This window comes from Misgurnus anguillicaudatus, chromosome 20, assembly GCF_027580225.2.
Source record: "Misgurnus anguillicaudatus chromosome 20, ASM2758022v2, whole genome shotgun sequence".
NCBI lineage: Eukaryota > Metazoa > Chordata > Actinopteri > Cypriniformes > Cobitidae > Misgurnus > Misgurnus anguillicaudatus.
Window position 1 is genome coordinate 35,475,092 of NC_073356.2, and position 25,099 is coordinate 35,500,190.

The following is a 25,099-nucleotide window of genomic DNA, read 5'->3' on the forward strand; positions in this document are numbered from 1 at the left end:
TTCATGGCTTATGACCCAAATACATGACTGATATGCTAATTAAATATAAACCTATAAGATTACTCAGATTATTAGGATCAGGTCAGTTAGAAACACCAAGGGTTCACTCAAAACAAGGTGCGTCAGCATTTAGTTATTATGCCACCTCTAGCTGGAAACAGCTTCCAGAAGAGATCAGATGTGCCTCAACACTAAACACTTTTAAATCTAGATTAAAAACACATTTGTTTAACTCTGCATTTACCGAATGAGCACTGTGCTGCTTCACACTGACTGCACTTTTAACTGAAGTCACTTTTACTTCTGTTTTATTCTTTTTAACATTTTAAACTGTTTTTATTAAAATGACATTTATTTTCTTTAATTGTTATTTTAAATTCTCATGTATCTCTGTTTTTATTGTGATTTTATTGTGTATCTATTATTTTTACGTTTTCTTTTTTCTTGTATATATTGTTTTCTCATTTCTATGTAAAGCACTTTGAATGACCTCTGTGTATGAAATGTGCTATACAAATAAACTTGCCTTGCCTTGCCTTGCCTTGCCTTAACTTGTTTCTATTATTATATATCATTGTCATACTCCTCGTCTCCTGTGTGTGGCATTATTACATAATGTTAGCTTGTACACACCTTAACTATCCCAAACATTTCTGTTTGCCTTAATAAAATATTTGTAGCCTATTTTGTTTTTTTTTTTCTTGGAAATGTACACAATAGTAAACTTGCTGTAAGTCTAATGATGTATTTTCTGATAAAACACTGTAAACACACACTCAGAGAGATTATAAGAAGAGTTTATAAATCTCAGCCGTTTCACACCCAGGTGTAAATATAGCGTTTGGGTGGAGTTACAGTATAATGTCATTGTAGCCTTGCAAGTAAGTGAAACTATTTGATGAACAACAACAGAAACTTTAACTGAATGATCAGACTTTAATGAAACAACAGAATATTTATTCAGTCGTTATAAGAGCGAAGTGAACACAGCTGATATTCACTAACAGGTAAGTGACACAAATATACTGCCCTACAATTTAGGCAAAAGGCCTTCGTTTTTGGACGAAAATTAGTTATTGATATTTTTGGGACATTCAAGACCTCCTTTATCATGTGGATAAGTATCTTGAATCAATTTTGTTGTTTTTTCAAGAAAATAAAAATCAAGAAAATAACTGACAACTAAAGTCAATGAAAAGTCTAAACTTTAAAGTCATTTTTATTAGTTCCACACTCTAGTGAGTTAAGGTCTTTTGCCTTTGTAGGGCAGTATAACACAGATTGAATGTTTATAAAGTTAGTACTCGGTTATATAAACTGGAGTAAGTTAGACAGGAACAGGTTTAACCACATCAAATACTTTCAGTAACTACATTGATTTCTTTATGACACTAAAATGCTATCAGAAGTGGATTTAATGTTTGTTATTTGATTATAATTTTAAATCAGATGGAATACCTGATGGCTGAATGTTATTGAGAGAGATTTTGTGACTCGTTTTAAGGGGAACAACCAGACATCACTTATTACTGAACATAGGTGGCAGGAGGTGACGTATTACACTACTGTACTTTTACATTTGGCAGATCCAGCTTACAGTGCATTAAAAAGGTTAACAGCCTTTTTTGTATTTCATACTTAAAACTCGGGAGTATAGTTTCACTAGTAGGCTATAAATGAAAACAAAGCTTAAAATATAGCTGCAAGCAGCGATGGCGGGCCCTCGCACGTTTTTTACCGCTACACGGTGCCTCTGAGAAAACGATGCACGGTGGGCAAGGGCATCAAGTGGGTAAATATCAGTGGGCAATTTATTGTTGTTACTAACACATTTGGGGACTGAAGGTAAAAAAACCCACATTTTAGACAAACTGGGGTGATACTGAGCGATTTAAGAGACACACCTATGTCTTGCCTGTTTGTCCACATCTAACAGTCGACAACTTTGATGTGTGTGCCAAATTTAAAGTTATTCTAAGCACGCCAAGAGCCTTAAATATGCCTGAAAATAAAAGTAAAGTTTGATGCGTTGCCATGGGAACAACATTCGAGATGTGAAAAATCCCTTCACAATTTATCATCTACAATGTCTCGGCATCATTTTGACCACTTCTGGAGTCAATCACATTATTTCCTTAGGAGAAGTATTTAAAAGTTCACTGCATGCAGCTGTAAGGCTTAAATATGCCTTTAAAATTATAGTTAATTTTGAAGCGTTGCCATGGGAACAGCGTTTGCCCATTTTTGCCCGATCTGTGCATCAATGTTTGTTTTTGCATTACAGGGGGCGCTACAGAGCCCTAGTGCCACGCCCGTGTTTCAGCCTTTGCATGAACCTAGTGGTACAGGACTTTGACATGTGTGCCAAGTTTCAAGAGTTTTCGAGTTTGTTAAGGAACCCAAATTAGCTCAAGTGTTGAAAAAAATAATAAAATATAGCTGCAAGCAGCGATGGTGGGCCCTCGCACAATTTTTTACCGCTACACGGTGCCTCCGAGAAAACGACACACGGTGGGCATGTGCATCAAGTGGGTAAATATCAGTGGACTATTTCATGTTGCTACTGATCCATTTAGGTACTGTAGGTAAAAGAAACCCCACATTTTAGACAAACGGGGGCGCTAGTGAGCCACTAAATATACACACCTTTATCTGATCTTTTTGTCAACAGTTAACAGCCGACAAATCTGATGTGTGTGCCAAATTTAAAGTTAATCTAAGCACGCCAAGAGCCTTAAATATGCCTGAAATAAAAGTCAAGTTTGACGCGTTGCCATGGGAACAGCGTTCGAGATGTCACAAATTCCTTCGCAATTTAGCGTCTACAATGTCTCGGCATCATGTTGCCACTTCTGGTGTCAATCGCATGAATATTCTAGAAGGAGTATTTAAAAGTTCACTGCATGCAACTGAAAGGCTTAAATATGACTTTAAAATGAAAGTAAAGTTTGACGTGTTGCCATGGGAACAGCGTTCAAGATATCAAAAATCCCTTCGCAATTTATCATCTACAAAAGCATCATGTTGACCACTTTTGGTGTCAATCGCATGAAAGTCCTAGGAGGAGTATTTAAAAGAACATCACATGGAACTGTCAAAAAATCCACCTTTTGTGACTGCCACACTTCCTGATGCCTGTTAGTGGCGCTATACCCGAGACTCACAATAGGCACATCGATGCGATCGGAATCCTTGGCCGAGCATACACACTGCGTATCATCCCAATAAGATATTTTTTGCTTTAGATAATAGACACTTCCTGTTTCTCTGAATTTACCATAAATTTGTCGCTTCGTCATGGCAGCACCGTTCGAGATATCAATAATCCCTTCACAATTTAGCAAGTCCAATGTCTCGGCATCATGATCACCACGTTTGGTGTCAATCGTATGAATTCCCTAGGAGAAGTATTTAAAAGTTCATTACTGACACACTTCCTGGCGCCTGTTGGTGGCGCTATACCCGAGACTCACAATAGGCACATCGATGCGATCGGAATCTTCAGACGAACAAACACACCGCTTGTCATCACAATAAGACTTTTTTGCCTTAGATATTAGACACTTCCTGTTTCTCTGATTTCAACATAATTTTTTTTGACTCGCCATGGCAGAACCGTTTGAGATATCAAAAATCCCTTCGCAATTTAGCATCTCCAATTTCTAGGCATCATGTTCACCGCGTTTGGTGTCAATCGCATAAATAAGAGGAGTATTTAAAAGTTCATCACATGCGTTTTTAACTCATTCACCGCCAGCTTTTTTGAGAAAAGTTGCCCACCTACATTTTTGTGATTTTAACAAAAGTTTCACAAAATTCGTTGCAGGAAAAATTATCTTCTATAAATATATAAACATACAAATTATATCAAATTAAAGAACACACCCTCTGCTTTCAAACAAACAAACAACAAACAAACAAACAAAATGGGGAAAAAACGTTTCATTATATATTTACTTTTTCCACTTAATTTGACTACTGAAATATGGATATTTCTCTTAAAAAATACAACATTTTGAGCAAAAAGCTTAAAAAATGCGTTTTTGTAAAGTAATTTATGTTAGAGATCAGACTCAGAATGACTATCAAACATAAAGGCAGTTCAAATAAATCATCAAATATTTTTAACTTCCATTTTTGATAAATTGGCAGTTTTATCCATCTAGTGGATAAAAGCGGTATTACACTTTCACTTTGAAATTTGTCCAGAAAGGCATATTTATTAGTTAGAACTATCAAACAATCAAAAGTGGCCGACTTCCTGTGGGGCGGAGCTAATAGGTTTGAGTGCGAAAGTGGTTCGGCTCGATGAGATCTATATGCGTACCAACTTTCGTACACGTGCGTACATGTTTGCCCGATCTGTGCACCAATGTTTTATTTTGCATTACAGGGGGCGCTACAGAGCTCCCTTGCCACGCCCGTTTTCCAGCCTTTGCCCGTTCGCAATGACGGACGACTTTGACGTCTGTGCCAAATTTCAAGAGTTTTCGAGTATGTTTAGGCACCCAAAATGCCCAAAAGTGTAAAAAAAAAACCTAATAATAAATCCGAGCAAAAACAATAGGGCTTCGCACCTTTCGGTGCAGGCCATTCTGGCCTGCTCCTCGGTGCTCAGGCCCTAATAATAAAAATATAGCTGCAAGCAGTGATGGCGGGCCCTTGCACGTTTTTTTTACCACTACACGGTGCCTCAGGGAAAACGATGCATGGTGGGCAAGGGCATCAAGTGCCTAAATATCAGTGGGCTATTTAATGTTGTTACTGACCCATTTGGGAAATGTAGGTAAAAGAAATACGACATTTTAGACAAATGGGGGGGCTAGTCAGCCACTAAATAGACACGCCTTTATCTGACCTTTTTGTCAACACTTAACAGCCGACAACTCTGATGTGTGTGCCAAATTTAAAGCTAATCTAAGCACGCCAAGAGCCTTAAATATGCCTAAAATAGAAGTAAAGTTTGATGAGTTGCCATGGGAACAGCGTTCGAGATGTCAAAAATCCCTTCACAATTTATCATCTTTAATGTCTTGTCCTCATGTTGAACTCATTGGGTTTCAATCGCATGAATCCTCTAGAAGGAGTGTTTAAAAGTTCACTGCATGTAACTGTCAGTCTTAAATATGCTGGAAAATGAAAGCAAAGTTTGACGCGTTGCCATGAAAACAACGTTCGAGATATCAACAATCTTTTCGCAATTTATCATCTACTATGTCTCGGCATCATGATCACCACGTTTGGTGTCAATCGCATTAATATCCTAGAAGGAGTATTTAAAAGTTTACTGCATGCAACTGTAAGGCTTAAATATGCCTTTAAAATGAGAGTAAAGTTTGAGGCGTTGCCATGGGAACATCGTTCAAGATATCAAAAATTTCAAGAGTTTTCGAGTATGTTAAGGCACCCAAAATGCCCAAAAGTGTTAAAAAAATAAATATATATATATATATATATATATATATAGCTGCAAGCAGCAATGGCGGGCCCTCGCGCGTTTTTTTACCGCTACACGGTGCCTCCGAGAAAACGATGCACGGCGGGCAAGGGCATCAAGTGGGTAAATATCAGAAGACTATTTTATGTTGTTACTGACCCATTTGGGGACTGTAGGTTAAAGAAACCCCACATTTTAGACAAACAGGGGCACTAGTGAGCCACTTAAGAGACACGCCTATGTCTGACCTTTTTGTGCACACTTAACAGCCGACAAATCTGATGTGTGTGCCAAATTTAAAGTTAATCTAAGCACGGCAAGAGCCTTAAATAAGCCTGAAATCAAAGTAAAGTTTGACGTGTGGCCATGGGAACAGAGTTTGAGATCAAAAATCTGTTCGCAATTTATCATCTACAATGTCTCAGCATCATGTTGACCACTTCTGGAGTCAAGCACATCAATTTCCTGGAAGGAGTATTTAAAAGTTCACTGCATGAAACTGTAAGGCTTAAATACGCCTTTAAAATGAACGTAAAGTTTGACCCGTTGCCATGGGAGCAGCGTTCGAGATATCAAAAATCCCTTCACAATTTATCATCTACAATGTCTCAGCATCATGTTGACCACTTTTGGTGTCACTTGCATGAATATTCTAGAAGGAGTATTTAAAAGAACATTGGATTGAACTTTCAAAAAAATCCACCTTTGTGACTGACACATGAATTCGTCGCCTCGCCATGGCAGAACCGTTCGAGATATCAAAAATCCCTTCACAATTTAGCAAGTACAATGTCTCTTCATCATGATCACTACGTTTGGTGTCATTCGCATGAATCCCCTAGGAGGAGTATTTAAAAGTTCACCGCATGCATTTTTTAAACAATTCAAAATGGCAGACTTCCTGTTCGGCGGAGCTAATAGGTTAGAGCGCGAAAGTTGTTCGGGTCGATGAGATCTATATGCGTACCAACTCTCGTACATGTGCGTACATGTTTGCACGATCTGTGCATCAATGTTTTTTTTTGCATTACAGGGGGCACTACAGAGCCCCCGTGCCACGCCCGTGTTCCAGCCTTTGCCCGTTCGCAATGACGGACGACTCTGACGTCTGTGCCAAATTTCAAGAGTTTTCGAGTATGTTAAGGCACCCAAAATGCCCAAAAGTGTTAAAAAAAAAAAAATAATAATAATAATAAATTCGAGCAAAACCAATAGGGCTTCGCACCTTTCGGTGCAGGCCATTCTGGCCTGCTCCTCGGTGCTCGGGCCCTAATAAAAAATATAGCTGCAAGCAGCAATGGCGGGCCTTGCACGTTATTTTACCGCTATACGATGCCTCGGAGGAAACGATGCACGGTGGGCAAGTGCATCAAGTGGGTAAATATCAGTGGGCTATTTTATGTTGTTACTGACCCATTTGCGGACTGTAGGTAAAAGAACCCCACATTTTAGACAAACGGGGGCGCTAGTGTGCCACTTAAGAGACACGCCTTTATCTGACCTTTTTGTGCACACTTAACAGCCGACAACTATAATGTGTTTGCCAAGTTTTAGGTTAATCTAAGCATGCCAAAAGCCCTAAACATGCCTGAATTTGACGCGTTGCCATGGGAACAGCGTTGGAGATATCAAAAATCCCTTCGCAATTTATCATCTACTATGCCTCGGCATCATGTTGACCACTTTTGGTGTCAATCGCATGAAAATCCTAGAAGGAGTATTTAAAAGAACATCGCTTGGAACTGTCAAAGAAATCCACCTTTGTGACTGACACACTTCCTGGCGCCTGGTGGTGGCGCTATACCCGAGACTCACAATAGGCACATCATGGCGTTCGGAATCTTCAGACAAACAAAAGACATTTTTTGCCTAAGATATTAGACACTTCCTGTTTCTCTGATTTCGCCACAAATTTGTCGCCTTGCCATGTCAGAACCGTTCGAGATATCAAAAATCCCTTCGCAATTTAGCAAGTACAATGTCTCGACATCATGATCACCACGTTTGGTGTCAATCCCATGTATTCCCTCGGAGGAGTATTCAAAAGTTCACCGCATGCATTTTTTAAACAATCCAAAATGGCCGACTTCCTGTTGGGCGGAGCTAATAGGTTAGAGTGCGAAAGTTGTTCAGGTCGATGAGATCTATATGTGTATCAACATTTGTACATGTGCGTACATGTTTGCCTGTGTGACGGATGTCAGCGCCAACGCTCCCGGTACTTCCCATTCACCCGAATACTGACTACATTCCCCATCATGCACTGTGACCCGCTGATTACACACCAGCTGCAGCGTATCAGCGGGTCTATTTAACCTGGGACTCTGCCACTTGTACTTTGCGAAGTCTTGTTTGCCCTAGCAGCATTTCTGAGCGTTTTCCCTGTGTGTACCCGTGTTTGATTTCCTGGTGTTATTTTGGACTGTCTCTTGGTTTATTGATTCTTGCCGCCTGCCCTGAACTTGGACTGGATTACGACTACGACTGCTTTCTGCCTGCCCCGATCTTGGACTGATTTATGTTTATGATTGATTGCCGCCTGCCCCGAACCTGGTCTGTTATACGTTTACGATTACTTGGATGTGCCCATTGTTTACTGTTGTTTGCTATTTGATTACATCAATAAAGAGTTGCAAATGGAACCTAACCTGTCAGTCTCGTCACAGAAGACTTCGCCACCACAGGTTCCAGCAACCGTGGCACAGCTTACAGGCGAGCTGTCCACACAAGCAAACATCCTGGCGGCTCATCAACATCAGTTAGTCCGACTGACATCTCTCACGGAGGAATTAGCTCGCTCTGTACAGAGCTTAGCTACAGCGGCTAACAACGCCGCTACACCAGCTCCCACGCCTCCTCCACCTCGACCCATAGCCACGCCTCCGGCTTCAGTGACACCCCGTCTGGCATTCCCTGAAAAGTTTGATGGCACCCCAGATCGATGTAAAGGCTTTCTCATGCAGTGTGAGCTCTTCATCGCCCAGCAACTCCACATTTACACCACGGAGGTTAGTAAAATCTCATTGATTTGTTCTTTGCTTACTGGGAAAGCATTAGAGTGGGCTACGGCATTGTGGGCAGCTGGCAACTTTAACCAAAGTACCTTTGATGAGTTTAAGAGCACCATGCGAGCTGTGTTTGAACACCCAGCAGGAGGTCGAGACCCAGGTGAACAACTACTCTCCCTTAGACAGGGGCGCCGCTCAGCGGCCGAATTCGCTCTGACCTTCCGCACACTCGCCGCACAGACCAACTGGGTTGAAGATACATTGAAGACATTGTTTCGTCAAGGTTTAAGTCAAGAACTACAGTCCGAGTTAGCTTGCCGTGACGAAGGGAGGAGTTTTGATGAATTCGTCAAGTTGGCTATACGAGTGGATAATTTAATACGCAGTCGCAGACCAGTCCGTGTATTTGAGACTTACACAACTCATTCAGTACCTTCACCTGACACGAGTGAACCCATGCAAGTGGGCAGAGCACGACTCACGGCGGATGAGAGAGAACGCCGCTTTCGTCAACGTTTATGCCTGTATTGTGGTGAAGCTGGCCATGTCCTGGCTGTCTGTCCCTCACGACCAGCTCAGACACGCTTAGGTCGGGTGAGTGCATCTATTCCGTCTACTACATTTGAATGTATGGAAGTTTCTGTCTCATTGTCATGGCAACAAAGTAAAGTTTATACCAAAGCTTTACTTGATTCCGGGGCTGCGGGAAACTTTATTGATGCGGGATTAGTGAAGTCTCATGGAATCTCAGTAACCCCTTGTGTACCCCCTCTCTCTATCGCAGCGTTAGACTGACGACCATTGGGCACCGGTCACGTCACGCACATCACTCAAAGCATCACACTGGTTACCGAACACGACCACACAGAAGAGATTGTGTTTTACGTCATATCATCTCCTCACAATCCAGTCATTCTGGGATTCCCTTGGTTGCATTTACACAATCCACTCGTTTCTTGGAAGGAAAAGAGCATTCTGAAGTGGAGTGATAAGTGTATGAAATCCTGTTTGAGTGAGTCACCTGATCTTTCTGTATGCACGTCACAAATTAATCCAGTACCCAGTTTACCTGATAATGTTCCCCACGAGTATTCAGATCTTGCCATTGCATTCAGCAAGATCAAAGCCACACAGTTACCACCTCATCGAACCAGTGATTGTGCTATTGAACTGTTACCCGATGCTGTGCCACCTAGAGGACGCATCTTTCCTCTATCAGAACCAGCTCAACAATGCTAACCCACCACCAGCGGAATGCCCTGCAGACCGTACTTACGTTCCTCCTTCTCACAGGAAGCAGGTCATTCAATGGGTACACACATCTCTCTCTTCTGGGCACCCGGGCATTAACTCTACGTTGGTGATGCTGAAGAATAAGTTTTGGTGGCAATCCATGTTACCTGATGTCAGCGCGGTGGTGAACGCCTGTACGGCTTGCGCAGCCAGTAAGACCCCACACCAGAACCCAGCTGGTCTCCTCCAACCCCTTGTGATCCCACAGAGACCATGGTCTCACATAGCGGTGGATTTTGTGACGGATCTGCCCAGGTCTGATGGTAACACAGTGGTACTTTCTGTCATTGACCGTTTCTCTAAAGCATGTCGTTTTATCCCTCTGCCCAAGCTGCCATCCGCCATGGAAACCGCTGAACAGCTGCTGCATTGTGTGTTCAGGTATTACGGACTTCCTGAGGACATCGTATCTGACCGGGGACCGCAATTCACGTCCAAGGTATGGAAAGCATTCTTCAAAGCTCTTAATATCAACATCAGTCTTACATCCGGTTATCACCCACAATCCAATGGTCAAGTTGAACGTCTTAATCAAGAATTAACTAAGTTTCTCAGAGTTTACTGTCACAAGAATCAGCATGACTGGTGTCGCTTCCTACCTTGGGCGGAATATGCACAGAATTCCCTTAAGAAAACTTCCACGGGTCTCACTCCATTTCAATGCGTCTTGGGATATCAACCGCCCATCTTTCCCTGGGATGAAGAACTCGCAGACATCCCGGCCATTGACGCTTGGTTCACCCGAAGTCAGGAAACTTGGCAAGAAGCTCATGTCCATCTGTCCCGAGCCATCAGGAAGGTCAAGGAAAAAGCAGATCGCCATAGAACCCCAGAACCCCACTACGAACCCGGTCAGTTGGTTTGGCTCTCGTCCAGAGACCTGAAACTTCGTCTCCCGTGCAAAAAGTTGAGTCCCAGGTATGTTGGTCCTTTTAAAATTTTGAAACAAGTTAATCCTGTCTCCTACCGTCTTGATCTCCCCCCTAATTACCGTATCTCTCCCACTTTCCATGTTTCCCTGTTAAAACCTGCCGAGGATCCGGGAGTGGCTGTAGAGTCTGGAGGATCAGGGCCCCCTCCCATCATGGTGGACGGAGAAGAGGCCTATCTGGTCAGCGAGCTGCTGGACTCCAGACGTCAGGGCTCCAACCTGCAGTACCTCGTCAACTGGGAGGGGTATGGTCCCGAGGAGAGGTCGTGGGAGAACGCTAACGACATCTTGGATCCCAACCTCATCCATGAATTTCACAGACTACACCCGGATAAACCTGCCCCTCGTCCCCGAGGTCGTCCTCGAAAGAACACTTCCCGCGTCTGGAGCCGCTCGCAGGGGGGGGGCTCTGTGACGGATGTCAGCGCCAACGCTCCCGGTACTTCCCATTCACCCGAATACTGACTACATTCCCCATCATGCACTGTGACCCGCTGATTACACACCAGCTGCAGCGTATCAGCGGGTCTATTTAACCTGGGACTCTGCCACTTGTACTTTGCGAAGTCTTGTTTGCCCTAGCAGCATTACTGAGCGTTTTCCCTGTGTGTACCCGTGTTTGATTTCCTGGTGTTATATTGGACTGTCTCTTGGTTTATTGATTCTTGCCGCCTGCCCTGAACTTGGACTGGATTACGACTACGACTGCTTTCTGCCTGCCCCGATCTTGGACTGATTTATGTTTATGATTGATTGCCGCCTGCCCCGAACCTGGTCTGTTATACGTTTACGATTACTTGGATGTGCCCATTGTTTACTGTTGTTTGCTATTTGATTACATCAATAAAGAGTTGCAAATGGAACCTAACCTGTCAGTCTCGTCACAGCCTGATCTGCGCACTCCTGTTTGTTTTTGCATTACAGGGGGCGCTACAGAGCCCCCGTGCCATGCCCGTGTTCCAGCGTTTGGCTTTCGGCGATCACGGACGACTCTGATGTCTGTGCCAAATTTCAAGAGTTTTTGAGTATGTTAAGGCCCCCAAAATGCCCAAAAGTGTTGAAAAAAAATACAAATAAAAAATAAAAATAAATAAAATATAGCTGCAAGCAGCGATGGCGGGCCCTCGCACGTTTTTTTACCGCTACACGGTGCGTCCGAGAAAACGATTCACGGTGGGCAAGGGCATCAAGTGGGTAAATATCAGTGTGCTATTTAATGTTGTTACTGACCCATTTGGGGACTGAAGGTAAAAGAAACCCCACATTTTAGACAAACGGAGGCACTAGTGAGCCACTTAAGAGTCTGACCTTTTTGGTCAAGACTTAACAGCTGACAACTCTCATGTGTGTGCCAACTTTTAGGTTAATATAAGCACGTCAAGAGCCTTAAATATGCCTGAAATAAAAGTAAAATTTGGAGCGTTGCCATGGGAACAGCGTTCGAGATATCAAAAATCCCTTCGCAATTTATCATCTACAATGTCTCGACATCATGTTCACAACTCCTGGAGTCAATCACTTGAATATTCTAGAAGGAGTATTTAAAAGAACATCGCATGCACCTGTAAGGCTTAAATATGCCTTTAAAGTGAAAGTAAAGCTTGACACATTGCCATAGGAATAACGTTCGAGATATCAAAAATCCCTTCGCAATTTATCATCTACAATGTCTCGGCATTATGTTGACCACTTTTGGTGTCAATCGCATGAATAATCTTGAAGGAGTATTTAAAAGAACATTACATGGAACTGTCCAAAAAATCCACCTTTGTGACTGACACACTTCCTGGCGCCTGGTGGTGGCGCTATAACCGGGAGTCACAATAGGCACATCAATGCGATCGAAATCTTCAGACGAACAAACACCCTGTGTGTCATCACAATAAGACATTTTTTGCCTTAGATATTAGACACTTCCTGTTTCTCTGATTTCGCCACAAGTTTGTCGCCTCGCCATGGCAGAACCGTTTGAGATATCAAAAATCCCTTGGCAATTTAGCAAGTACAATATCTTGACATCACGATCACCACGTTTGGTGTCATTCGTATAAATCCCCTAGAAGGAGTATTTAAAAGTTCACTGCATGCATTTTTTAAACAATCCGAAATGGCCGACTTCCTGTTGGGCGGAGCTAATAGGTTAGAGTGCGAAAGTTGTTCGGGTCGATGAGATCTATATGTGTACCAATTCTCGTACATGTGCGTACATGTTTGCCCGATCTGTGCACCAATGTTTTATTTTGCATTACAGGGGGCGCTACAGAGCTCCCTTGCCACGCCCGTGTTCCAGCCTTTGCCCGTTCGCAATGACGGACGACTTTGACGTCTGTGCCAAATTTCAAGAGTTTTCGAGTATGTTTAGGCACCCAAAATGCCCAAAAGTGTTAAAAAATAAATAAATTAAAAAAAATAAATATAGCTGCAAGCAGCAATGGCGGGCCCTCGCACGTTTTTTTACCGCTACACGGTGCCTCCGAGAAAACGATGCACGGTGGGCATGTGCATCAAGTGGGTAAATATCAGTGGACTATTTCATGTTGCTACTGACCCATTTAGGCAGACCCGGCGCCAGACACAAATTCACGGACGGGCACTTCATTTTTCAGGGGGGGCACAAATGAGAGCAACGTCACTGCAATGCATAATATCATTAATTATGAATTAAGCGGACAAAAAAGCGAGGAAGAACTAACATACCTCTCCATTTACGCAATACAACGGAGAAGTCGTAAAGATTGGACCTAGCTTACTGAAGCAATCTAAATGCAAATAAAACACGTCGCAGGGCTCGACATCAACGCTTGTCCGGTTAATATCAGAGACAAGTGGATTTTTTAAAAGGCCAAGTGAAAGAGAATTTTACTTGCTCGACCGAACAAGTAGCCTAGTCTGATTAAAAACACCAATAACAATCACCAAAAAAGTATAATGATTCTGCATCCTTTAATCAATCTCGACAGAAAGTGCATAATGTAAAAACTCAAACTTAAACAAAAAAGCACATCAAACACAAAGAGTTTTAACAAAGTGGGTTAAACGTACTGCGGTAAAAATTTGGATTTTTTAATAACATGATACAGTTAAGCAGCATCACATCACGGTTGAAAATGTGACAGATTTAATGACAGTTCACTAAACAAGTAATTAATATTAAGCCACTTACATTTTAGACGCAATGTTTACTGTTTTTGTTGTTTCAGCAGCGAAAATAGTGAAAGATAACAGCAGAACCATAACGTGTCAGTCTCACTGCAGGCAGCACTCAATCGTGTCTTAACATTAAGCGGTGGCGCGCTTAGCAAACCAATCAAATTCGTTTAAAATATATATTTTTTTTAATCAGACCAAACACATTTTTATTTTTATTCATGAGTTATATATGTACAAAACAATAACTTTTAATTAATAACAGTGGCCTATTGATAAAAACATGGAGCTGGTGAACAGGTGAAGGGAGACCGCAGGTTCGTCCAGGGCGGGCACTAGTGACTCACAGGGCGGGCCCGGCCCCCTAAAGCCCGCCCATGGCGCCGGGACTGCATTTAGGTACTGTAGGTAAAAGAAACCCCATATTTTAGACAAACGGGGGTGCTAGTCAGCCACTAAATAGACACGCCTTTATCTGATGTTTTTGTCAACACTTAACAGCCGAAAACTCTCATGTGTGTGCCAAATTTAAAGTTCAACTAAGCACGCCAAGAGCCTTAAACATGCCTGAAATTAAAGTAACGTTTGACGTGTTGCCATGGGAACAGCGTTCGAGATGTCAAAAATTCCTTCGCAATTTATAATCTACAATGTCTCGGCATCATGTTGACCACTTCTTGTGTCAATCGCATGAATCCCATACGAGGAGTATTTAAAGGTTCACAGCATGTAAATGTCAGCCTTAAATATGTGTAAAAATGAAAGTAAAGTTTGACACGTTGCCATGGGAACAGCGTTCGAGATATCAAAAATCCCTTCGCAATTTAGTGTCTACAATGTCTCAGCATCATGTTGACCACTTCTGGAGTCAATCACATTATTTCCTCAGGAGGAGTATTTAAAAGTTTACCGCATGCAGATGTAAGGTTTAAATATGCCTTAAAAACGAAAGTAAAGTTTGACAGGTTGCCATGGGAACAGCGTTTGAGATATCAAAAATCCCTTCGCAATTTATCATCTACAATGTCTCGGCATCATGTTGACCACTTTTGGTAACAATCGCATGAAAATCCTAGAAGAAGTATTTAAAATAACATCGCATGGAACTGTGAAAAAAAATCACCTTTGTGACTGACACACTTCCTGGCGCCTGGTGGTGGCGCTATACCCGGGAGTCACAATAGGCACATCGATGCGATCGGAATCTTTAGACGAACAAACATCCCGCATGGCATCACAATAAGACATTTTTTGCCTCAGATATTAGACACTTCCTGTTTCTCTGAATTCACCATGAATTCGTCGCCTCGCCATGGCAACACCGTTCGAGATATCAAAAACCCTTCGCAATTTAGCAAGTCCAATGTCTCAGCATCATCTTCACCACGTTTGGTGTCAATCGTATGAATTCCCTAGGAGAAGTATTTAAAAGTTCATGACTGACACACTTCCTGGCGCCTGGTGGTGGCGCTATACCCGGGAGTCACAATAGGCACATCAATGCGATCGGAATCTTCAGAAGAACAAACACTCCGCATGGCATCACAATAAGACTTTTTTTGCCTTAGATATTAGACACTTCCTGTTTTTCTGAATTCGCCATGACTTTGTCGCCTCGCCCTGGCAGAACCGTTTGAGATATCAAAAATCCCTTCGCAATTTAGCAAGTCCAATGTCTCGACATCATGATCACCACGTTTGGTGTCAATCCCATGAATCCCCTAGAAGGAGTATTTAAAAGTTCACTGCATGCATTTTTTAAACAATCCAAAATGGCTGACTTCCTGTTGGGCGGAGCTAAAATGTTAGAGGGCGAAAGTTGTTCGGATCGATGAGATCTATATGCGTACCAACTCTCGTACATGTGCGTACATGTTTGCACGATCTGTGCACCAATGTTTTTTTTTGCATTACAGGGGGCACTATAGAGCCCCAGTGTCACGCCCATTTCAAGAGTTTTCGAGTATGTTAAGGCATCCAAAAAGTCCAAAAGTGTTAAAAAAAAAAATAATAATAATAATAAAAAATATAGCTGCAAGCAGCGATGGCGGGCCCTCGCACGTTTGTTTACCGTTACACGGTGCCTCCGAGAAAACAATGCACAGTGGTCATGTGCATCAAGTGGGTTAATATCAGTGGACTATTTCATGTTGCTACTGATCCATTTAGGTACTGTAGGTAAAAGAAACCCCACATTTTAGACAAACGGGGGCGCTAGTGAGACACTAAATAGACACGCCTTTATCTGACGTTTTTGTCAACACTTAACAGCCACCAACTCTAAAGTGTGTGCCAAATTTAAATTTAATCTAAGCACGCCAAGAGCCTTAAATATTCCTGAAATAAAAGTAAAGTTTGATGCGTAGCCATGGGAACAGCGTTCGAGATGTCAAAAATTCCTTCGCAATTTAGCATCTACAATGTCTCAACATCATGTTGACCACTTCTGGTGTCAATCGCATGAATCCCATACGAGGAGTATTCAAAAGTTCACAGCATGTAACTGTCAGTCTTAAATATGTGTAAAAATGAAAGTAAAGTTTGGCACGTTGCCATGGGAACAGCGTTCGAGATGTCAAAAATTCCTTCGCAATTTAGCATCTACAATGTCTCAGCATCATGTTAACCACTTCTGGTGTCAATAACATTATTTACCTAGAAGGAGTTTTTAAAAGAACATCGCATGCAACTGTAATGCTTAAATAAGCCTTTAAAATGAAAGTAAAATTTGTCGCATTGCCACAGGAACAACATTCGAGATATCAAAAATCCCTTCGCAATTTATCATCTACAATGTCTCAGCATCATGTTGACCACTTTTGGTGTCAATTGCATGATTTTTCTAGAAGGAGTATTTAAAAGAACATTGCATGGAACTGTCAAAAAAATCCAGCTTTGTAACTGACACACTTCCTGCCGCCCTGTGGTGGCGCTATGCCCGGGAGTCACAATAGGCGCATCGATGCGATCGGAATCTTCAGACGAACTAACACCCCGCATGTCATCACGATAAGATATTTTTTGCCTTAGATATTAGACACTTCCTGTTTCTCTGATTTCGCCATGAATTTGCCGCTTCGCCATGGCAACACCGTTCGAGATATCAAAAATCCCTTCGCAATTTAGCAAGCCCAATGTCTTGACATCATGATCACCACGTTTGGTGTCATTTGCATGAATCCCCTAGGAGGAGTATTCAAAAGTTCACCGCATGCATTTTTTAAACAATCCAAAATGGCGGACTTCCTGTTGGGCGGAGCTAGAATGTTAGAGGGCGAAAGTTGTTCGGGTCGATGAGATCTATATGTGTACCAACTTTCGTAAATGTGCGTACATGTTTGCCCGATCTGCGCACTCCTGTTTGTTTTTGCATTACAGGGGGCGCTACAGAGCCCCCGTGCCACGCCCGTGTTCCAGCCTTTGCCCGTTCGCAATGACGGACGACTCTGACGTCTGTGCCAAATTTCAAGAGTTTTCGAGTATGTTAAGGCACCCAAAATGCCCAAAAGTGTTAAAAAAAATAAAAATAATAAAAAAAAAAAAAAAAAAAAAAGAATAAATCCGAGCAAAAACAATAGGGCTTCGCACCTTTCGGTGCAGGCCATTCTGGCCTGCTCCTCGGTGCTCGGGCCCTAATTATAGCTGCAAGCAGCGATGGAAGGGCCCTCGCACGCATGTGCACCGCCACCCTATGGCCTTAGTAAAGCTGTGAACCAGGGGGATATGCATTTAAGTGGGTAAATATAGGTGGATATTCAAAAGAACTTTGATTTGTAACACAGTGTAAAACCTGACATTTCCTGCTGCCAGCAGGTGGCGCTACAACTTTTATTGAATATTGCCATGTTGATTTGTTCAGGCCAGGACACTTATCAAACATGTGACCCGTTGGTCAGATTAGACATTGTAAGCCTGAGTTACAACAACTTCCTGTTTTATGGCGAAAAACCAACATTTGGCAGGCTGCCACGGACACACCTTCCAATGAAAACTCAAGATCTCCGCAATTTAGCATCGCAAAGGCCTTTAGATGACACGAACGAAATATGGTTTTAATCTAATGAAATCTGTAGGAAGAGTTTATTAAAGTCCGAAGCCCAGAAATAGCAAAATTTGCACTCAAATTAAAGAGGAAATTTAAAATGGCTGACTTCCTGTGGGGTAAAGAGCTTGGCTCCAAGAGACTTTTTTGTATGTCTTGGGGTGATACATGATCCTAACACATGTCGTATCTGTACGTTTAATGTAGCGGGGGGGCTGCTCTCCTGAGTTTTTGTAGGTGGCGCTATAGAGCCATTTTTACCTCCCCCCAGTTCTGAACCCTATATCACATGAACATTTTCACCACCTTTGACATGTGTGCAACGTTTCATGACTTTTTGAGCTCGTTTAGGCTGTCAAAAATGCGATGAATTTAACAATGTTTTGCGAGGCCGCCACGGACACGCCCTTTAACGAAAAGTCAAGGCCTTCGCTATTTATTATCACACAAGGTCTTGAGATTAGACTGATGAAATATGATGTTGATATAATCAAATCTCCAAGAGCAGTGAGTCACAGCATAAAAGGTTGTATTTCGTGCTGCCTCTAGGTGGCGCTATGACTGTTACTGAATTATTCCATGTTGATGTGTTCAGGCCGGGAACTTTATCAAACGTGTGAAGTTGGGGGCAGATCGGACCATGTATGTCTGAATTACAACAGCTTCCTGTTTCATGGTGAAACATCACACTTTGGCAGGACGCTACGGACACGCCCTCCAACGAAAAGTCAAGATCTTTGCAATTTATAACCGCAAAGGGCTTAACATCAGTCTGACCAAATATGATGATGATTTGATTAAATCTCTAAGAGCAGTAAATCACAGCGTAAAACATGGCATTTCCTGCTACCTCTAGGTGGCGCTATGACTGAAGCTGAATATTGGCATTAAAATGTGTTCAGGTCGAGACTCTTATCAAACATGTGAAGCGTGGGGCAGATTGGACATTGTATGCCTGAGTTATAACAACTTCCTGTTTCATCGCGAAAATGCCTAACTTTGTCAGGCCGCCACGGACACACCCTCCAACGAAAAGTCAAAATCTCCGCAATTTAACATCGCAAAGGCCTTTAGATGAGATTGACCAAATATGATGATGATCGGATTAAATCTCTAGGAGGAGTTCGTTAAAGTACGATGCTTGGAAATGTAAAAAAATGACAGAGAAAATTCAAAATGGCTGACTTCCTGTGGGGTTTAGAGCTTAGTTCCAAGAGACTTTTTTGTAGGTCTTGGGGTGCTAGATGATCCTACCAAAATTCGTATCTGTACGTTTTTCGTAGCGGGGGGGGGGCTGTTCTCTTGAAATTTTGCAGGTGGCGCTATCGAGCCATTTCTACACGCCTACTTCTGACGCCTATACCACATGTAAATGTTCACCACTTCTGACGCGTGTGCAAAATTTCATGAGTTTTTGAGCATGTTTAGGCCTTCAAAAATGCGATTCATTTCGGAAAATAATAATAATAATAATAATAATAATAAACGAAGCAAAAACAATAGGGCTTTGCACCCACGGTGCAGGCCATTCTGGCCTGCTCCTCGGTGCTCGGGCCCTAATTAAAGCTGCAAGCAGCGATGGAAGGGCCCTCGCACGCATGTGCACCGCTACCCTATGGCCTTAGTAAAGCAGTGAACCAGGGGGTTTTAAATTTAAGTGGGTAAATATAGGTGGATATTCAAAAGAACTTTGATGTGTAACACAGTGTAAAACCTGACATTTCCTGCTGCCAGCAGATGGCGCTATGACTGTATGTGAATTATTCCATGTTGATGTGTTCAAGCCAGGGCACTTATCAAACATGTGAAACGTGGGTCAGATTAGATATTATAAGCCTGAGTTATATCAAATTCCTGTTTTATGGCGAAAAGCCGAAATTTGGCAGGCTGCCACGGACACCCCCTCCAACGAAAACTCAAGATCTTCGCAATTTAGCATCGCAGAGGCCTTTAGATGACACAGACCAAATATGGTTTTAATCTAATGAAATCTGTAGGAGGAGTTCATTAAAAGTACGAAGCCCAGAAATGGCAAAATTTGCACTCAAATTACAGAGAAAATTAAAAATGGCCGACTTCCTGTGGGGTTTACAGCTTGGTTCCAAGAGACTTTTTTGTAGGTCTTGGAGTGATACATGAACCTACCACATTTCATATCTGTATGTTTACCGTAGCGGGGGGGCTGCTCTTTTAAACTTTTGTAGGTGGCGCTATAGAGCCATTTTTACACCCCCAGTTCTGAAGCCTATATCAAGTGTAAATCTTTACCCCTTTTGACATGTGTGCAACGTTTCATGACTTTTTATGGTTGTTTAGGCTGTCAAAAATGGAATTCATTTAGCAATACTTTGCGAGACCACCACGGACACGCATTTTAACGAAAAGTCAAGGTTGTCGCTATTTGTCATCACACAAGGTCTTGAGATTAGACTGATTAAATATGATGTTGATATGGTGAAATCTCTAAGATCTGTAAGTCACAGTGTAAAACAAGGTATTTCCTGCTGCCTCTAGGTGGCGCTATGACTGTTACTGAATTATGCCATGTTGATGTGTTCAGCCCTGGACCCTTATCAAACGTGTGAAGTTGGGGGCAGATCAGACAATGTATGCCTGAATTACAACATCCCCCTTTTTTTTGGCGAAACATCACATTTTGACAGGCCACCATGGACACGCCCTTCAACGAAAAGTCAAGATCTTCGCAATTTATCATCGCAAAGGCCTTAAGATTAGTCTGACCGAAAATGATGTTGACTTGATTAAATCTCTAAGAGCAGTAAATCACGGCGTAAAACATGGCATTTCCTGCTACCTCTAGGTGGCGCTATGACGGAAGCTAAATATTGGCATCGAAATGTGTTCAGGCCAAGACCCTTATCAAACATGTGAAGCGTGTGGCAGATTGGACATTGTATGCCTGAGTTAGATCCACTTCCTGCTTCATGGCGCAAATGCCAAAATTTGTCAGGCCGCCACGGACACACCCTCCAACGAAAAGTCAAGATCTCCGCAATTTAACATCGCAAAGGCCTTTAGATGAGACTGACCAAATATGACGATGATCGGATTAAATCTGTCGGAGGAGTTCGTTAAAGTATGAAGCCTGGAAATTACCAAATTTGCACAAAAATCAAGGCAAAAATTAAAAATGGCCGACTTCCTTTGGGGTTTAGAGCTTCGCTCCAAGAGACTTTTTTGTAGGTCTTGGGGTGATAGATGGTCCTACCAAATTTCGTATCTGTACGTTTTTCGTAGCGGGGGGGCTGTTCTCTTGAAATTTTGCAGGTGGCGCTATCGAGCCTTTTCTACACGCCCACTTCTGGCGCCTATGCCACATGTAAATTTTCGCCACTTCTGACGTTTGTGCAACGTTTTATGACTTTTTGGGCTTGTTTAGCCTGTCAAAAATGCGATTCATTTAGCGATACTTGGCGAGGCCGCCATGGACACGCCCTTTAATGAAAAGTCAAGGTCGTTGTTTTTTATCATCACACAAGGTCTTGAGATTACACTGGTGAAATATGATGTTGATATGGTTAAATCTCTAAGAGCTGTAAGTCACAGTGTAAAACAAGGTATTTCCTGCTGCCTCTAGGTGGCGCTATGAGTGTTACTGAATTATGCCATGTTAATGTGTTCAGGCCTGGACCCTTATCAAACGTGCGAAGTCAGGGGCAGATCGGACATTGTATGCCTGAGTTATAACAACTTCCTGTTTCATGGCGAAACATCACACTTTGCCAGGCCGCCACGGACACGCCCTTCAACGAAAAGTCAAGATCTTCGCAATTTATCAAGGAAAAGGGCTTAACATCAGTCAGACCAAATATGATGATGATTTGATTAAATCTCTAAGAGCAGTAAATCAGAGCATAAAACATGGTATTTCCTCCTACCTCAAGGTGGCGCTATGAGTGAAGTTGAATATTGGCATTGAAATGTGTTCAGGCCAAGACCCTTATCAAACGTACAGTATTGTTCAAAATAATAGCAGTACAATGTGACTAACCAGAATAATCAAGGTTTTTAGTATATTTTTTATTGCCACGTGGCAAACAAGCCACCAGTAGGCCCAGCAGACTCCCAGAAAACAAACAAGACCCAGCACCCACGACACGCACGCTCCCAAGGCCGTGCAATTGGGCAACTAGCCGAAAGGGGTGTGTTCAAAAAAACAGCAGTGTCTACCTTTGACTGTACAAACTCAAAACTATTTTGTACAAACATTTTTTTTTCAGGGATTTAGCAATCCTGTGAATCACTAAACTAATATTTAGTTGTATGACCACAGTTTTTTAAAACTGCTTGACATCTGTGTGGCATGGAGTCAACCAACTTGTGGCACCTCTCAGCTGTTATTCCACTCCATGATTCTTTAACAACATTCCACAATTCATTCACATTTCTTGGTTTTGCTTCAGAAACAGCATTTTTGATATCACCCCACAAGTTCTCAATTGGATTAAGGTCTGGAGATTGGGCTGGCCACTCCATAACATTAATTTTGTTGGTTTGGAACCAAGACTTTGCCCGTTTACTAGTGTGTTTTGGGTCATTGTCTTGTTGAAACAACCATTTCAAGGGCATGTCCTCTTCAGCATAGGGCAACATGACCTCTTCAAGTATTTTAACATATGCAAACTGATCCATGATCCCTGGTATGCGATAAATAGGCCCAACACCATAGTAGGAGAAACATGCCCATATCATGATGCTTGCACCTCCATGCTTCACTGTCTTCACTGTGTACTGTGGCTTGAATTCAGAGTTTGGGGGTCGTCTCACAAACTGCCTGTGGCCCTTGGACACAAAAAGAACAATTTTACTCTCATCAGTCCACAAAATGTTCCTCCATTTCTCTTTAGGCCAGTTGATGTGTTCTTTGGCAAATTGCTGAATTCTGCACATGCCTTTTTTTTAACAGAGGGACTTTGCGGGGGATTCTTGAAAATAGATTAGCTTCACACAGACGTCTTCTAACTGTCACAGTACTTACAGGTAAATCCACACTGTCTTTGATCATCCTGGAGGTGATCATTGGCTGAGCCTTTGCCATTCTGGTTATTCTTCTATCCATTTTGATGGTTGTCTTCCGTTTTCTTCCACGTCTCTCTGGTTTTGTTCTCCATTTTAAGGCATTGGAGATCATTTTAGCTGAACAGCCTATCATTTTTTGCACCTCTTTATAGGGTTTCCCCTCTCCAATCAACTTTTTAATCAAAGTACGCTGTTCTTCTGAACAATGTCTTGAACGACCCTTTTTCCTCAGCTTTCAAATGCATGTTCAACAAGTGTTGGCTTCATCCTTAAATAGGGGCCACCTGATTCACACCTGTTTATTCACAAAATTGATGACCTCAGTGATTGAATGCCACACTGCTATTTTTTTGAACACACCCCTTTCAACTAATTCAACTAATTGCCCAATTGCACAGCCTTAAGAGCGTGCATATCATGAATGCTGGGTCTCATTTGTTTTCTGAGAATCTACTGAACCTACTGGTAACTTGTTTGCCACGTAGCAATAAAAAAATATACTAAAAACCTTGATTATTCTGGTTAGTCACATTGTACTGCTATTATTTTGAACAAGACTGTATGAAGCGTGGGCCAGATTGGACATTGTATGCCTGAGTTAGAGCCACTTCCTGTTTCATGGCCAAAATGCCGAAATTTGTCAGGCCGCCACGGACACACCCTCCAACGAAAAGTCAAGATCTCCGCAATTTAACATCGCAAAGGCCTTTAGATGAGATTGACCAAATATGACGATGATCGGATTAAATCTGTAGGAGGAGTTCGTTAAAGTATGAAGCCTGGAAATGACCAAATTTGCACAAAAATCAAGGCAAAAATTCAAAATGGCGGACTTCCTGTTGGGTTTAGAGCTTTGCTCCAAGAGACTTTTTTGTAGGTCTTGGGGTGATAGATGATCCTACCAAATTTCGTATCTGTACGTTTTTCGTAGCGGGGGGGCTGTTCTCTTGAAATTTTGCAGGTGGCGCTATCGAGCCATTTCTACAAGCCCACTTCTGGCGCCTATACCACATGTAAATTTTCGCCACTTTTGACATGTGTGCAAAATTTCATGACTTTTCGAGCATGTTTCGCCCCTCAAAACTGCGATTCACTTTGGAGAAGAAGAAGAATAAATAATAATTAAAGCTGCAAGCAGCGATGGAAGGGCCCTCGCACGCATGTGCACCGCTACCCTATGGCATTAGTAAAGCAGTGAACCAGGGGGATATGAATTAAAGTGGGTAAATATAGGTAGATATTCAAAGGAAAATGTGCAGCAGGTGGCGCTATGACTGTACATGATTATTATTATATTGACGTGTTCAGGCCGGGACCCTTAACACACGTCTGAAGTCTCGAGCAGATCGAACAATGTATGTCTGAATTACAACAGCTTTCTGTTTCATGGCGAAACATCACACTTTGCCAGGCCGCCACGGACACGCCCTTCAACGAAAAGTCAAGATCTTCTGAATATATCATATTAAAGTCCTTAAGATCAGTATTACCAAAAATGATGATGATTTGATTAAATATCTAAGAGCAGTAAATCACAGCGTAAAACATGGTATTTCCCCCTACCTCTAGGTGGCGCTATGATTAAAGCTGAATATTGGCATTGAAATGTGTTCAGGCCAAGACCCTTATCAAACTTGTGAAGCATGGGGCAGATTGGACATTGTATACCTGAGTTAGAGCCACTTCCTGTTTCATGGCGAAAATGCCGAAATTTGTCAGGCTGCCACGGACACACCCTCTAACGAAAAGTCAAGATCTCCGCAATTTAACATCGCAAAGGCCTTTAGATGACATTGATCAAATATTACGATGATTGGATTAAATCTGTAGGAGAAGTTCATTAAAGTATGAAGCCTGGAAATGACCAAATTTGCACAGAAATCACAGCAAAAATTCAAAATGGCCGACTTCCTGTGGGGTTTAGAGCTTAGCTTCAAGAGACTTTTTTGTAAGTCTTGGGGTGATAGATGATCCTACCAAATTTCATAGCTGTATGTTTTTCGTAGTGGGGGGGCTGTTCTTTTGAAATTTTGCAGGTGGCGCTATCGAGCCATTTCTACACGCCCACTTCTGGCGCCTATGCCACATGTAAATTTTCGCCACTTCTGACGTGTGTGCAACGTTTTATGACTTTTTGGGCTTGTTTAGCCTGTCAAAAATGCGATTCATTTAGCGATACTTGGTGAGGCCGCCATGGACAC

General features: G+C 42.3%; 1 pseudogene; it reads left to right on the plus strand.

Annotated features, from left to right (window-relative positions):
- The first annotated feature begins 875 nt into the window (after window positions 1–875).
- LOC141351629 (uncharacterized) overlaps window positions 876–25,099 on the plus strand; it is a 254,342-nt pseudogene continuing 230,118 nt past the window's right edge.